The 12,528-nt window shown below is 37.4% G+C and overlaps 1 protein-coding gene across 1 annotated transcript in view; it reads left to right on the top strand.

The window, feature by feature from the left end:
• Positions 1-12,528, top strand: part of odad2 (outer dynein arm docking complex subunit 2) — a 144,789-nt gene that overhangs the window by 131,837 nt on the left and 424 nt on the right. The window lies entirely within an intron of this gene.

Below are 12,528 nucleotides of genomic sequence, written 5' to 3'. Positions count from 1 at the left end.
ATATCAGGCAACTTTATCCCAGACTTTTTGTCCCACTTCAGCTACTGTTATTTAGGTAGAGGGAGGCCAGTAAACCACTTCAAGTTTTCTGCATATTTCAACCACATACATTAGACACAATGACTATATGTGTGTGAATGTCTTTGCATATGTAGCAGGATAATGTTATACTGAGGTGGCCACTGTGAAGAAGAAAGCATCTTTCTGCAGAAGTTGTGTAGCTACCAGTGTCTCAAAGTTGTCTGCTTTCTTTTCATTTTGCGTTATCCAAAACCTCTCACTCTAATTAAAAGGTTTTGTTTTTCTTAATTGATCGTATTTCTTCAGAACTGTTTTTCAGTTAATTCAACGGTGGGTGTGTGAATGGGTTGAGATTGTAGAAGAGTCATTTCCAGCACAGTTTAACTCCAGCCTGTCCTGGACCCTCAAGTGCCAGTGCTACTATATGGGAGACAACAACAACAAATTACATTTACATAGAGCATTTTAGGTCAGGAGGACATCCCAAGGAACTGGACAGTCAAGGGGTTTGCACCCAAGCTGAAGGTTGGAATCAGGAGGGGTGGAGGGCAAGGGGCTGGGAGTTGGAGGATGCTGAAGGCACGGTCAAAAGGGAAGGTTTTGAGATGGGTCTTGAAATAGTCAAGGGAGGGGGCGAGTGAAGGGGCTCCAGAATGGAGTTCCAGAGGGCGAGGGCAGAAAGGCTGAAGGCCCGACCACCGATGGTGGGACAGACAGGCCAGAGTACAACGGGAGAGAGAGTACACAAGGCCCTTCTTGACTTAATTCTAGTCAATGACACAGACGCTACTCAGGGAGAGAAATACTTGAACCACTAGGTGACAGTGATCATAGCTCAGTAAAATTTAATTTGACTTGGAAACCGACACAACCACACAGCCAAACTGGAGTGTCCAACTTTAGATTAGCAAACTGTATGTGGGCTGAGCTAAGTGACACAGAATGGAGTCATTACTCAAAAACAAATCAGATGAGGATAAATGGATATCCTATAAAAACATTATGCAGACTTGCAGGATAAGTAATACTGAAGTCCAGTTGGGCAAATTAAACATAAAGGCTCAAAATGGATCCAAGAAAAATACAAAAGGAGATTAAGAAAAAATAGATTTACAAAACTTCTAGGAAGAAAGGAAAGGGCGTCCATAAGGCTGAATACCAGACTGTTACAGAATAGGGAAAAAAGAGATTGGGGCAGCCAAGGGAGAACTGGAAAGGGACGTGTAGCAAATGTAAAACATCATGCGAAATTATTCTTTCTATATTATAACAGTAAGAGCTAGGTTAGGGCAGACATTAAACCTCTAAAGGTGATTAAAGAAAAAACCTGAGAAAGCGAACATAAACAACTACTACCTTGTGGTTTCTATGGGGAGGACAATCAAAACCTGACTCTTAACATCCAGAAAACATCCAGCTTGTTTGAGCTCTAGGTCTTTCGCATACGTGAGGCTTAGTTTCCAGAATGGCTCACTGGACTGAAAACCAACAAATCCCCCTGGACAGATGAACATACACCAGATACTTAGAGAGACCAGGCTTGAGATTTGTGAAGCACAGATAGGCCTCCTGTCAGGCATCCTCGTGCATTTTAGACCCAACAATGTGACCAGAAATCCTAAGGATAGGTTCTTGGAGTATTAATGACCTTCCACCAACACCAGCTATTCTGTGATGCCAATTCCCATTCTTGTTAGGGTTGATATACTCCAGACCTGCACAGGGACTAATAATCAACTTGTGTTTGCAGAAATGCTTATCTTAGTGGTGATTCTGAGGCTGCCTTCACATTCGCTAACAGGAAACATACCACATTGCTACATTGAGGAATATCGTACCTAACATGTTCTTGTGTAGTTAAATTTATAATTACAGCGCCTTGACCACTTTACTCCAGTAGCATTAATTTATTAGAATTTCAACCCATTACATTTTCTCTACCTATTCCTAACTTCAAATATGATTTTTAATCATTCTAATTTTTACTTGTAACTTCTAACATCTGTCCATTTTGGAAAATGTGAATCATATTTTTTTACAAAGTGATTTTGTTGGCTCCGAATACCTGACATATCGCTAACTGACTGGGTTGCATTGCTGTTACGACTGGGGGAGGGGGTGGGGGGGGCGGGGGGTGCGGGTGAAAAACGTGACTTACCACATTTTTTTATCCCTGGGTCAAAATATGGCAGGAATTTTGCATCCAAAGTAGAACTGGAAGCTGCAAGTGAACTAACCTGTTTGCGACCTTTGAGACCCTTCAGCACTAATGGGAAAATGGAATTCTGACAGCAATTCAAACTCTATAAATGTTGTTATTAAACAAGCAAATGTAATGAGTAACTTTAAAGCAGAATAATTTATATATTATTCAGTGTCATGTTCTGACTTCGCCCAATCCCACCAAAATGTATCCCTTTCCACTAGTTGAATTCAAATTTGAACTAATGTGGCAGTGATGGGGGGAAAAAGCTAATCACAATGGTATGAGGAAGCAACCATCTCCTTGGCAGACTGGAGGGAAACTTTAGCAAACAAGGATCTTGAGCAACAATGGAAGATTTTTAAGCATCAGACAGAAAAGATGCAGGAGAAATATTTTCCATGAAGAAGTAGTAGGATGCCACGGATGAATAAGAAGGTGAAGACAAACTGCAGCTAAGGAAAAAAACATTTGAAAATTGCAGGAATACATGATGGCGAGGAAAATTGGAGTGAATACAACAAACACAAAATCTGCCGTTTAATTTTTGAAAGGCAAAATTGAGGTCATCCTAGCTGTACATTCATCAACACCCGGGATAAGTAAAGACTGCTTTATTCCCTGAAAACTATGATTTAAGATTGCCCTCTCCCCGCCCCCCGACTTTGGCTTCTTCAAGCTTCTCATAGTCAATTTTGGCAGCTTTTCATCTTTTACTGACTTAGCAAGATTTAATATTAAAGTTTTATTTTTAAACATATTTTTAGGTTAGTAAATAAGCATGAAATTTATATTCTCATACTTTCCTGGTGTACAATAAAGATCCAATTACATTACTCAGAAAGAGAAGGGAATTTCTCTTTTCGAGTAACATTATCGGTGTTACTCAACAATCCCCCAGAAAATATTGGTCAATTACTTCCTGTGGGATATTGGATGTGGGCAAAGTGGTTGCCACATTTACCTACATAGTCATTATACTTCACAGTAAATCCTGTGAAATGTTTTGAGATGTCTTGACAATGGGAATGGGGTTATATCAAATGGCAGCATTATTTTCACTACTACCAGAGACAGGAATAATTTTGGGCCCCAATCTTCATTATCCTCACCATGGATTTTTCCGATCCATGGTGAGGATAATGAAGAGATTAGGGAATTGAAATTATTCCTGGCATTGGGAACAGTGATCATTGCAAAAATTGACATTTTGAATTCCAAAAGGACAGAAGTTATCTTAGTTGAGAGTTGGTGCCAAATCTAGGATAGGTTTATAATGACATTAAATGCCGACTTTTTTGTTCTCATAATCAATATCACCAGCTATAATTATCACGTTGTATCTTATATTTCTCCCCCGCATATATTTAAAGAAGTACACAAGGGTAAAGCAATTGTTTGATTATTCATTGATTCATTGTATTTTGTGCAGTATATTGTTTTACAATTCTGCTTTTGATGTTTTGAACTATATATGTTTCTACAAAGATTTATAAAATATAGTTGTGCTGTGATATGGCCGAAGTCGAAATAGGAAATAGACCTAAGGGTATTAACTGATTTGTCGCTCAACATGTCCAAATATTGTGAGACGTCAATAAACAAAGCAAGCAAAATTATGGTCTACATTGCCAAATCAGTTGAGTTTAGATACTAGAAGTCATGCTCATGCTGTATAGTGCTTTGGTTGGGCCACACTGAAGTATTGGGTGTAGTTTTGGATACTGCGACAAAACAACAACTTGCATTTACATAGCGGCCTTTACACAGAATAGGATAAGGAAACTAGTGCGATGGAGAGCAACTCGATGTTAGAGCGATAAGCAATGAAGCACAATTCAATAAGATGGGCTCTTCAGCCTTGCAAATGAGACATCTCAGAGGGACCTTCACTGGTATAGAATATGTTTAGCAGAATTGAGAAAGTTAGTATAAAATAATACCAAAAAACACCAAGGAAACAAGATTCAGATTCAGGGTATTGTATTCTGAAAGGATGTCATCAAATAGCCAGGAGGCCCCTTTACATTTTATATTTTACAGTTCAGTCCCGATGTTGGCTACTTGATTGGGTTTGTATACTGTGGACACACTTGAATGTATTCTCCAGCAGTCATAGAAATATCAGTCAGTGTTTTATTCTGACTACCTTGCATGTGCTGAATTTGGCACAAAGTTCTGTGTTTGGTCAGGAAAGGATATATTATATGAATGCTAACCACCCAATGGCCTTGTCAAAATAAAATTCAGAAACATTAAGAAAATCATCCATTACTTCACAATCAGAATCGATATCCTACTGTTCAGTTCATAGTGGCCTTATAGACAAAGGGATAACTGTGATACTCCACTTTAATTTTCCATTGTTAACTGAAATACTTCCTCTGAAGCAAGTTTCTTTCATCTCAGTAAGCAAAGACCATATGTGTACAGCTGTGACCTGTGGCTTAGGATTTCTGTGTGTAGCTTAAAGGGAGGGTCTATTTGAGCCTGGTGTCTGTATTCAATTTATGTTGTAATATTTGAGTCAGTGCATTCATATATTGTATTTCACATCAGTACTTGCTGCAGTGAAGATGAAATGATAACTGACTCATCAGTTAGCACTTAATAGCGTTTGTCTGACAGGCTTCAGTAGTTCAAAGCACATCTATAAGCTAGAATATTTACCATTGTAAGAATCCGTGGAAAAAGCACAAATGCCTTTTGTAGTTTTTACCCATGTGTCATCCACTTGTAAGAGAAATTACACAGGATTTTTTTTAGTGTAGTGACTGTCATATAGCTGATGTAAAATACATTCACAGTTCAGTTGAACTAGATCATTTATTTACATTCAAACTTCAGTACGTGTTTTTTTCTTTAGATTGTCATGCCAGTATGTTTGGATGTGATTTTTGTTCTTAAGAAAACGTGTGTTTATAGTGTAGAGTGAATATAAAAATGTTCAGGAAACAATAACCATTTTGTTACTTTTTAAGATACAAATAAATATACTGTTGCTGAGAAAGTAGTTATCATTTACCAAAATTATACCAAAAAGATATAATTGTGTGTTTGTGGAGAACAAGGAGGAATGGGTTAATTGTTCAGGGTTATGAAGGGCAAGATTAGATAGACATCAGGAAATATTTTAATTTATATGTTGAGTAATCAACAGCTGGAATGAGTTAACGGTAAAAAGAAGATTTAAGCCAGGGGGGTGGACACATTTAAGAAAAAGTTAGATACTGCAAGAAGGAAGACAGTCAGGTGAACTTCTGTAATCCTGTGATACCTAATAAAGAAATCACAGCATCAAGAGAAGAGTAAAACGCTTAACTTGCCTACATATTTGCCCATAAAACACCTTCACTGCAGATGTGATTTATGCTTTGGGACATACTCCTGATATGAAAGGCACTACATCAAATATAAAGATTATTATTATTATAGAGACATAATCTTTATACTTTATACTACACTAAAACATCCTGTGAAACTTTTTAAGATCTTTTGATGATATGATAAGGTTCAATAGAAATGCAAGATTTATTATAATTCAGACCTTTGTGGATGTCCCAACCTTGTCCATACTACTGCATATTTTCCATTCCAATTGCCTTCTTTGCTGTGATTTTCTATATAGTTTAACTTCACTGACATACGTACCTGCAAATTTAGATATCAACTGTTGCTAAGCTTAGACGCATATTATTTTTTTTTACGTGCAACAATGCAGTGTATAAAACCACATATCAAATATTTTAGAACATCTTCACAGAATATAGAGAGTAGAATGGTCGTTCTGGAAATGAAGTAAGATCAAGTGGCCAGAAAGGCCTTCATGATCCAAACGTGTGGAATATTACAGGTCAACTTTTCTCTCAAACAGTGGCCTTTCTTTCTTTCTTTCTTTCTTTCTTTCTTTCTTTCTTTCTTTCTTTCTTTCTTTCTTTCTTTCTTTCTTTCTTTCTTTCTTTCTTTCTTTCTTTCTTTCTTTCTTTCTTTCTTGCTTGCTTGCTTGCTTGCTTGCTTGCTTGCTTGCTTGCTTGCTTGCTTGCTTGCTTGCTTGCTTGCTTGCTTGCTTTTTCTTTCTTTCTTTTTACATAAGAACATAAGAAACGCTAGACAAAAAAAAAGACCAGGTTCCATTTGGGTTGCCTTCCACCTTCCTTCCGGTCGCATGTAGGAGTCCTGTAGCTCAGTGGTTAGAGCACTCGCTTTGCAAGTGAGAGACCTGAGTTCAATTCCAGGCAGGGCGAAACCTTGGGCAAGTTTCCTTACTCCACACAGAGCCTAATAATAATCCCTCCAAAACCAAAAACAATAATAAATTGGTCATTTTCAATCTACGACTGTTTGTGGGACATTGCTGTGCGCAATTGGCTGCCGCGTTCGCCCACAAATATACAGTCAATTCACTTTACAGTGTGTTCTGTGAAGCGCTTTGGGACGTCCTCCCGACGTGAAAAGCGCTATATCAAATGCAAGGATTATTATTATTATTATGTATGTATGTGTGTGTGTGTGTGTGTGTGTGTGTATGTATGTATGTTCTGAACTACCTTTGTACTATATCCCATAATGTTATTTCCTAAGAGTAAAATGTTTAACTTACCTACATATTATTTGCCTCATATTTTTAATAATTCTTTGCAAATCAAACAGATATTTTCCTTTATTTTGTACCTTGGCAACAACTGTGTATGACATTTTTCTGTCAGCTCGACTAAAATATTCTTAAACAACTATATCTTCCTGACCATCTGCTTACTTTTTATCCGTCACTTACTTATACTGTCCAATGGGTTTAGTTTCCTTAATCTTCCAACTTCTTTCTCTTGTTTTGATTGACTGCTGCTGCCTTGTGCCAGACATCTTGCATAACAACATGTAACCTACTGGCTCATGCTGAGAAGGTGTCAATGTCTCACTGGAAATTGCTTTACCCGAGCACTAACTTCTTAATATCCCCATGTTGATCTGCAATTACACACCACCTGTGCAGTGAGTGACCTTCTCACCTTTATTTCTTGAACCAAGTATTTCCTGGCAGTAACCTGTTTGCCGGACAAACATCCATCAAGGGCTCCACTTCACTGTATCTTGTGATACAGTATCAAAAGCCATGGAAGCTCAAAATGCCTTCACAGTCTGATCATCATGTATTTACTAGTTTGATCAAATGCATTCCACTGGTTTTGTACGAGGATGGATAGCAGTACACAGCAAAATAATGGTCATTATTGTTGACAGTTGTGTGCGCAAATCTTTCATATGATCAATGAGAATTTTGGCATGTATTAATTTAACATAAATCATCTCAGACAAACAAATAGTTGTTAAATATTGGAGCAAGGATTAATAATAATAATAATCCTTTGTTTGACATAGGACCTTGTCACATTGTTGATACATCTCAAAGCACTTCACAGAATATACTGAATTGATTGTATATCTTGTGGACGAAACACGGCAGCCAATTGCGATTAGCAGCGTCCCACAAACCGTCATGGATTGAGTGATCAAATTATTATTATTATATATCTTTTGAGGGATTATTATCCCCAGTTAGCAATCCACCAATCGACTAACAACAACAGCTTGCATTTATACAGCGTCCTTCACGCGGAGTTGAGTCCCAGAACGCTTCAACAACCGGGTTCCTCCTTAATGCTAGGTAAACAAGAGACATGTGGAGTAAGGAAACATGCCTAAGGTTTTGCCTTGCCTGGAAATCCTGCGAGGCAAGTGCTCTAACCAATATGCTACAGGACTTCCACTGATGACTTATATCGTTGATCACAATGTTACTGTATTGTAGTGTGTTTGATGAGTAGGAAAGAATTTCCATTTGCGTAACATCATATCTCATTGAAATGCCTCAAAACATTTCACGTGCAATTACTGTGAAACTAAAAGAGACAGGCCTTTGTGCCAGCAAGGTCCCCCAAAATGCCGTAAGGTGAATAACCGATTTATCTGTAGGATCGTTGTCCTGGACATCAGGAAAAACTCCATTCCGTTTTGAATAGTGCCATGGGATCTTTTTATATCTACTTGAAGAGGCAGACAGAGCCTAGTTTAACTCCTCGTCTGAAAATTATATCTTTGATGATGAAGTTCTACTCACACAGAACTGTTAGACTTTTCATTTTAAAATGTCCCACGTGGTGATTCCTATTTGTGGTAATTATTCCACCACATATATTTGCTTATTCACCACGTATACTTACTTATGACAGAGAGAATATTCCCCAAATACAACATACAGTTCTTACCTATTGTGTTCTCAGACTGACTTATTGATATAAGTAACACTAACAAAGAACCTAATATGTATTATGGATTTTTGACTCAATGGCCGAAATTCAGAAAATGTCTACATTTGTAAGTGAGGAAACAAAACAGCTGAAGCGTTCATGACAGTTCTGGGGGTATCATTGGGTCGCAGTACGCATGAGCACAGAAAGCCAGCCCTCAAGCTGTTCTTGCTAACATCATCTAATCCACTTGTGCTATTTTCTCAACAAATTAATTTTGCCAGCCTCACGATGCACAACCACAATATACACAGTCAATCCACTTAACATATATCCGGTGAAGCACTTTGAGATGGCTCGACAATGTGATATCAAATGCAAGGATTTTTATTATTTATTATTACTAACAGGATTTTCAGGCTTCAATGTTACAAAATGTCAGGATTCATTGCCATCTGCTTTATAAGTGAGCCAGTGTTACATCAAAGGATGTTATATCAGCGTTCCCCTGTATAAAGTAAGAATTTACTAATCAGATATCATAAATCATGAGAATAACATCCAAATATGGATATTTTTTATATTAAATTCTAAATAAGCTGCACCACTTATTTGTTCAATATATAAACTATATATACTTTGATGTCATTAAAATAACATTTCTAATGAGTTAAACTGGTGAGTCACTAAAGTGTAGAGACTACTGGTGGCTGTACACCTTTGTTATATGTTTTGATGGTGGCTACACACATGGCTTCTGGCCTTTTGGATGAGATCTTAAACCAAGGTCACATCTGCTTGTCCAGGTGGACTTTAAAGATCCCATGGCACTATTTGAAAAGAGAAGATGTCGTGGTGCCTCGCCAACAATTCCTCAAATAAAATTGGTCACTCCCTCCATGGCTGTTTGTGGGACATTGCTGTGTGAAAATTGGCTGTGCCCTCCCACATCACTTCACAGTGTATCCTGTAATGTATTATTATTTTTATCGGAGTCTTCTGTACTCCAAATGGTCTTGACTCATGTATGGAAAATATTAGCAACATACCATAGAGGTGTTATTTCATACTCAAGACAATTTCCTATTTGCAGACATTGAAGGACAGATAATGTCATATAATACATTCATAAGTGGTAGAAATAAAAGGAACTGAATGGTTAAAATCGAATCAGAAATTCTGGTAATAAAAACAGGTCCATCAGCATCTGAAAGGGAAGTATAGGGTAACATTTCAGGTTAGGCTTTTCATAAGAAATTGAATCTTGGATTGAGTTGGGTTGGAGTAAAATAAAAAACATTTTTTAGATAGGAGTTACAAATTTAAAACATTAACTGCACACATGATTAATTTGCACATTTTCAAGTGCAGGGACAAGGAATTAAAATGATTTACATGATACAAAGATATTCTAGGATAGGCGTGAAATATGCAATGGTGATGCCCTTTTTATACTTTTACAAACAGATTATATCGATTACAGCAGTGCAGACCTAACGTGAACCCCGATGTATACAGCATGCTCTGAATCCTCACTGGAATCGAAGAGAACACTGTGTATGCACCAAATAATCACATGCGCAGAGTTTCACAAAACAGCGGTGATCGTTAGTTGGCCTCGCTCAGGGCGTATGGGCCGCATGACAACTTATAACATATGTGTTTAAAAGTTCTTTGGAATTGGCTGCATTACAAAACCAGATTTATACTACAGCCATGGCATCGGTTCAATTCCTGAAACCAACTGACGTGAAAACGGCAATGAATCAACATTAACTACGCTGTATAAATCAGAGAACTCAAAATCATAGTCATGCTCAACGTTTGGCAGACAACATCTTGAAAGGAAGGGCATGACGAAGGGTGTAGTTGCATCTATCCTCCACTGAATCGTTGGAGGATCAACTCACAATGGCCTTCATCACCCCTCCACACTCGACGACAAAATGTTGGGTTACATTATTTCTTGCATTGAGAGCGCTCTTACTGACTATTACCCAGACTGGTGAATGAATAATTTACCTATTGCTTGTATTCGTGATATCAATGAATTATTTCTTAACCATTTTCCTAGTTCTTTTGTTGGTTGACGCAGTGTTCAGTTTTTCAACCTCCTTTCCAATATAATTTCAGTATTAATTAGTTTCAGCTACAATTTTAAGTTTCACGTACTTGTGAACCTTTCCATGAAATGTGTTACAGTCCAGCAACACATTTTGAAGCATCTGTTATTCTCCTGCATGTTTTGGGCCTCCTTCCTCTACATACATCCATTTAAGAGCTTCATGTGCCAAAACAATTGTAAGAGCAGAAACATTTTAAAGACTTCACAGTCATGCCAGACACACTTCTCGTGTAAACATAAGCATAATCACAAGGATGTGACTTTAACTTTTGCTTCCTTCATCCCAAGTGTGCAGTACAAGCACACTATGAACAGTTTGATTATCCATATTGATAGTGAAGTAATCATCTTTCTTTCTCTATTATTTCTTCAACTATTTCAATTTATGGATGTGAACAATATTTGTTAAAAGTTTTAGACATGGGACAGCAGGGTTACCAATTAACCTAGAGAAATGTATCCACTCTCCTAATGGCCCGAGTTCTCAATGTAACTTGGTTGTGGAGAGGGTCTCAGATTTGATGGTGAAAATCGTTGACTTTAAAATGGTCTCCACAAATCTTTCATTGGATTTCCATATTGGACATTGACTTTATATCTTTAACCTTGCTAAATCTGGTGTATTATTATAAGTTAGCAGATTGTTGCAAATGTGATTTCCATGATCTTTATGAGCCTCATGTTTGTTGTAGTGTAACTCTCATTTTGTAAAAGGAACCTTGGTATCTGTTTCTTGGTCCTAATACTTTCTTTAGTAATTTCCATTCAAACATTTTTGGATTTCACATTAACTAAGAATTATTATTGTATTGAATTGGTGGACTCAGAGAAACTTAACCCAGTAACTACTTGGAGGAATTTACAAGGTTACAAAAGAGATGCATAATGGAGAAGGCCTTGATACTTCCTTCCAGAATGCCCACCGTCCTGCTATTAAGCTGTTTTTTGAAATGAGTCTCTTTATCCCATTGGACAATTCTGCATTGAAATTTTAAAGACAAAGATAAATCACTTGCCAAACTGTGTTCCAAATTGGATTGAGAAACAAATATCTGCCATCATATCAAAAACATTGTTGCAAAATAATAGCTTGAGCTTCCTTAAACAAAAGACAACAAAAAACAATCTGTGGCTGGATTATAATAACAATAATCCTTCCATTTGATATAGTGCCTTTCACATTGGGAGGACGTCTCAAAGCATTCAAAGGATTTCTCTGTAAAGTGTATTTTCTGTAGCCAATTTGCACTCAGCAATGTCTCACAGCCGGAAAGAGAATGCCCAGTTTTATCTAGGGGATTGTTGGACAGCATACTGGGAGAAATTCCCTTCTCCTTTTGAATAGCGCCACAGGAACTTTAAAGTCGACCAGAACAGACATATAGGTCCTTGGGTTAACATCTTATTCAAAGGAAAGAACTTCCAGCAACACATCCCTCCTCCAACACTGTATTGGAGTACTTGTCTAGATTGTGATCTCACAGTCCCGACGTGGGAATTGAACCTACAACCTTCTGACTCAGGAGTGCTACTAACTGAGCTGGGCTGACACCTAAACACTCTGTGGACAAGATCCACATCCACGTGAATGTTTATGAAATGTTCACTCCCATGCTTTTTGATGCTTCCGATAAAACATCTCAATCACAAAATGATTTGTATTTGCATTTTTGTTTGTATACAAAATACAGTCACTACATTTTACAGTATATCCTGTGAAGTGCTATGAGGCATCTGGTATAAAAGATGCTAAACAAATTCAAGAATGAGACAATATAGTACATATATTGTATTCTCAAGGAAATAGCAATTTTTTTTCCTTAAGAGCAGGTATGATAATGATTTATTTTTGCAAATCTCCAGTATTATGTATCTTTATCCCTTTTCTATTATGACCCAATTTTTCTATGTCTTCTGTTTCTTGTATTCTCTTT

The sequence above is a fragment of the Callorhinchus milii genome, unplaced genomic scaffold (assembly GCF_018977255.1).
Source record: "Callorhinchus milii isolate IMCB2004 unplaced genomic scaffold, IMCB_Cmil_1.0 Scaffold2, whole genome shotgun sequence".
NCBI classification, from domain to species: Eukaryota; Metazoa; Chordata; class Chondrichthyes; order Chimaeriformes; family Callorhinchidae; genus Callorhinchus; species Callorhinchus milii.
This window is presented reverse-complemented; position numbering and strand designations above follow the sequence as displayed.